The sequence below is a fragment of the Polyodon spathula genome, chromosome 22 (assembly GCF_017654505.1).
Source record: "Polyodon spathula isolate WHYD16114869_AA chromosome 22, ASM1765450v1, whole genome shotgun sequence".
In the NCBI taxonomy this organism is placed as follows: Eukaryota; Metazoa; Chordata; class Actinopteri; order Acipenseriformes; family Polyodontidae; genus Polyodon; species Polyodon spathula.
In genome coordinates, this window is record NC_054555.1 from 13,622,483 (window position 1) to 13,627,683 (window position 5,201).

A 5,201-nucleotide genomic window follows, 5' to 3' on the forward strand; every position below is an offset into this window, starting at 1 on the left:
CATAAAACAGGTCATAGATCATGTGACAAAGTTAAGGCTCTCTATACATCAACAGAAGAGCAACTTTGTACCATCTCAGTCCACAGTGTTCCTGGGGATCAAACTGAACTCTGTGAGCATGCTTGATTGAGCCCATGGTGACAGCAGAACTGCGTTCGGTTTCCTTGAAGGTGGCGTTTTTAATAGCCATTACGTCTGCCAGATGAGTAAGTGAGCTTCATGTGCTGTCCATCGATGACACATGTATGGCTTTCACTGGAAATTACTTGCGAGAAACATTAAGAACAACTGCAGCCTTTTTGCCAAAGGTAGTATCTTCATTCCATATTAACCAACCAGTGTTTTTGGAAACTTTCAGACATCCCCCGCAAGAGTCAGAGGAGGACCGTAGACAGCACACACTATGCCCAGTTCGGGCTCTGCGCTGTTACCTGGATAGGACGGCGTCCTGAAGACACTCCAACCAGCGTTTGTCTGCTATGTGTCCCGCTCTAGTGGTCAGGCCCTATCGAAGCAACATCTAGCGCACTAGGTGACAGATGCATTATGCTTGACGTATGAACAGAAGGACTCCCAATTACCGGGAGACATTACGGCCCATTCCACCAGGGGCCAGGCAACTTCATGGGCTTTCCTTCATGGCGCCTCCTTAGATGAGCTATGTAGTGCTGCTACATGGACAGGTAGTCAGACATTTGCACGTTTTTACTACCTTGATGTTGCAAACCAAGCAAGACCCTCTGGGCAGGCAGCATACCCTTAAGCATCATGTGGGCTCTATGGCTGTCACCATGAGGCTGTACTGTCGGTAATCTGGAGCCACGACAGCTTTGGTACAGCTTCCCATTCAGTAATGGTTGTCATTCCATTGAAAGGGAATGTTAGGTTATTACCATAACCCTGGTTCCTTGAAAGAGAATGACAACCATTACCCCTCAAGGTTGTGTCCCCAGCTGACCTCTGTTTTCGAAAGAAAATGGAGATATGCTACTGTGAGGATGTCCCTCTTCAGCAGGAGGTGGGAGGGACTTTCCCCTCAGCAGGGCCCTGATAGGGAAGCTTTTTTTATATATGCTCAGTGATTGGCAGTCAGAGAGGGCTCTTCCCATTCGATAATGGTTGTCATTCTCTTTCGGGGGAACCAGAGTTATAGTAATAACCTAACGTTTTCCATATTGGCAAAGACAAAACAATATCAATTTCTTCATTCCCAATGTTAATCTAGCGCGGGCCCTGGGCGCTGAATTATATTAATATAAGCTAAGTTTATTTATTTTTGTGATATGCATAGGAAGAAAGGAACTTGAATTTTTTTTTGTTTGTGTTTTGTTTGTTCTCCCGTAACTCGTTTCGTTGATAATGTAAGAAAAGGCAGCTCCTCATGTTTAATTTAAACCGAGCGCAAACATCGAGTTTAGTTAAATCGTAAGGATCTATTATTTTCAAAACAGGTTTTAACATTTTTGCAACAACTCATTACGATTTTAAATCAGAGAAAGCAATTTAACTGAACTCACTTTTTTGTGTTCAAGTTACGCGAGAGAAAACAAAAGTGATCTTGTTTCACAATTAACACTTTTTCAAGAATGTATTGGTCTACTCAATATATCTTAACAGCAAAATTTACAGCCGAAATGGAGCTTGATTATTTATCTGCAGTTTCCGTAGTGTAGTGGTTATCACGTTCGCCTCACACGCGAAAGGTCCCCGGTTCGAAACCGGGCGGAAACAAGTGTTTTCTTTTATTATTATTGTAAATAAATGTGATCTGATTTGGAAATAGATAGTATAACTACCGCTGGAGTAACCAGGACTCTCAATATTTTTTTTTTACATGTGTATAATTTGTTATTCACATTTTAAACAGATTTGATACTTTTATCTCAAAAACATTTGGAAACGATTTGAGCCTTTATTTTATTTAAAACAACCACATAATAGTTATATTATGGACCTGTTGTTTTTAGATACTGATTGTTTTATCGTTCTTATTGTTTTATCGTTCTTACCTTCACATTACTAAACAGATGACGAAAGCTTCGTGGTGACTATCACGGTGCAGATTTTCCATTCCCGACGAGCAAACAGCGAGCCCTAGTGGGTTTAGTAGGCATTACAGTCTGTAAACACAAATGACCTGCGCTTTGAAAAATCCAGCGCCAATTTGCACTCGTTTTCTTTTCCTAAACTGATAAATAAGCACGTAATACTTTCAGAACTGCACATAGACACTTTGTCATATTTGCATAAAAAAACATAATAATGTTTGCATTAAAAAAACATAATAATAACAATTTTGCTCAAACGTATGTATATGTTCATATCCATAGCGAAATAAGAAATCTCCAAATTAAACTTATTTCTTTACGTTTATTTAAATCCACATACGGTATTAATTTACTTGAATTGTCTGTTTATTTGACTGCTTACTCTAACTGTAACTGTAAAAAACAAAACATTGTACCATTTTGACTGAGATCAACTGTCATGCGCATGTATTTCAGTGCCTAAATGACTGATCCATTTTCGCAGGGGATATAAAACGCACAAGCGCTAACAAATGACCACATACAATGAAATACAACGAAACACCAACATATAATGGAAATTAAAAGAAAAAAAAAACGTTTATATTACCAAATATATATGCCACCCGAATATTAAACAATCTATGCACGGGGCATTAATTTGTAATAATAGTTTTCCATGTACCTTCCCCCCATAAAAACTTTGGTCTAGTCTAAAGTAGATGCAAAACACACTCAACGGCATTGTCACAGAAACTTAAAATACGGTATTTAAGTTGTACATACTGTTACAGCAACATGTTTGCATCATATGCATTTGCATCTGCAGTGGACAATCATATTAAACATCCCCAGCAAAACATTCAGTTCGTCTCAGATATCTATTCCATAATGTGAAATAAGTGTTTCAGTGAAGTTTCCGTAGTGTAGTGGTTATCACGTTCGCCTAACACGCGAAAGGTCCCCGGTTCGAGACCGGGCGGAAACATTGTGTTTTTATTATGTTTAACATAATGTATTCATTTATTTATTCATTTATTTCGATATTTATTTATGTATTCGTTTATTTATTCATTCATTTATTTACCTCGCTATTTCTTTTTCGATGTGATCTCCGTATTTTTTATTTTTTTTAATGTGCCACAACCGCTTCTGACAATCACCGCCAGTGGGCGGTATAAACGACCCCATTGGCTAATGATGCCTGAAGGGAGTGGAACAATCTCTGCCAGCCAATGGGGTCGTTAAACACACCTGATAAATATGCATACACATGGGCTCATTCAAGTGGGAGGTGCTGTTTTCCCTCGTAGAGGATGGTAATCCATACACCTCATGTGATTCAAGGCTGGGGAAGGATTATGCCCATTTTAAGTTTTACCATGTTGGGATGATGGTCAAGAAAAATCATGTTAGTGTAATTTAAAAACTTTTCCCATAAAATACATGGCCAACATTTACTTTCCTTAATTTTGAGAACGTAGTGTGACCCCCTCTACACAGACATTGGAAGGGTTAAAAAAATCAGCCACGCTACTTATAGGGTTAAAAATCATCTTTATTGTCAAGATAAATGCTGAACCAACATGACAGTATAATACAGCATGTATAATACACTGAAAGCAAGCACCTTTTCCTCCCCTTTAAAGTTGGATTGTTTGCCTTTAAGACTGGAAGAGAGACAGCGACACAGGAGCTACAGCTGTTCCTGTTCCTCATATCGCTCACAGCGGATCAGTACAGTTACCATGGAAGGCACGTATTAAGCACAGGCTTGTATATCTTCTCAATACTGCTTGGCTTCACATGATTACAATGCTATGACACATCAATACAACAGTTAATCAAGCAAACATACAACTATCAAAACAGGTCTCCTCATTTCATTTGATTCAAGGAAACCACATTAGCAATTAGACTAGATGCTCGGCAAATCAAATCACACTGTGCGGATAAGCAAGCCTCCGCACAGACTTTTGCTGAGGATTATTTACCATGCAGTTAAAAAATCTAATTAAATCAAACTTTTTCATACGGCATCTTTCATGCAAGCATATCATGACTTCACAGAAAACAACTGTTCAAAACATCAATAATAAAACTGCAAAAGTCATAAAAACTGAAATAAAACTGGTAAGCTTCTCAATAATGTTCGTTTGAAGTATAGGTAATAATGTTGTGAATATCAAATGAAGATCGAACTGCAAACCAACTTTACATCGGTCTTGTTGTGTTAGACTCCATGTTGGTCTCAATCGCTCCATAAACAGTGCTGACAGAAACAAACCGCAATGATAGCCCGTTAGTGACCAAGCATTTAAAAATGCCAATAATGTATTTTTGTATTAGCTTCTCCAGGTCAGCGTTAGTAATGCGTGGATAGCAAACTTTGCCTTTGCTACATTTTCTGTAGCTTTTCATTATCAACAAAAATACATGATTGGCATATTTAAATGCTTGGTCACTGACAAGGCTAACATTGTGTGCTATGTCAGCTCTACAGAGCACCTGACACCAGCACAGGGGCTTCATTATTTTAATTAATTACAATGGAAAAATTGAACACCTCCAGTTTAATGTTTACAACAAACAGAACCTTGTTGAGGGACTATTTTTTCTCCAAAACACAAGGATATATAATAAAATTATTTTAAAAAAAAAAAAATTGAAATATATATATATATATTATTTTTTTTTTTTATTGTTTCCATTTTGTAAGCGGAATAACGCACTCCAGGGTTTCTGTGTTGTGTTGCATTAACATATGGCTTTGTTTCTTGCCAAACATTCTCCAAATATCATGCATAGAACTGTTGGAATAGCTCAGCCATTAAAACTGTCTGAGCTCCCCGATAGGCAAAAGATAGAAGTTATCATCCAGAACTTCAAAAAGCTTCATCAGAATTCATGTAAAACTATAAGAAAGTAAGTAAAGTAGGCAGATGTTTCGGCCAGTCGTGCCACCATTAGTCCTGTACATTAAATAGGAATATCAGAGAAAGCACTCGCTGAACGTTTCTTATAGTTTTACTTTAAAAGAGCAAAGCCTTAAAAGGGTTGTTCCAACCCAATCCAGCCAGATACACACTCCCGTATACCCACTGTGACTGGGGTTAGCAATCAATCATCTTCACTCACCACTGCCCCCCCCCCCCCCCCCCCACCTGAGACTCT

The 5,201-nt window shown here is 38.3% G+C and overlaps 2 non-coding genes across 2 annotated transcripts; both read left to right on the forward strand.

Annotated features, from left to right (window-relative positions):
• The first annotated feature begins 1,658 nt into the window (after positions 1-1,658).
• On the forward strand, positions 1,659-1,731 carry trnav-cac. Its single transcript has one exon. It is a non-coding gene; the product is annotated as a tRNA-Val (tRNA).
• A 1,211-nt stretch (positions 1,732-2,942) lies between these two features.
• trnav-aac lies at positions 2,943-3,015 on the forward strand. The gene has a single exon. It is a non-coding gene; the product is annotated as a tRNA-Val (tRNA).
• Positions 3,016-5,201: the final 2,186 nt, after the last annotated feature.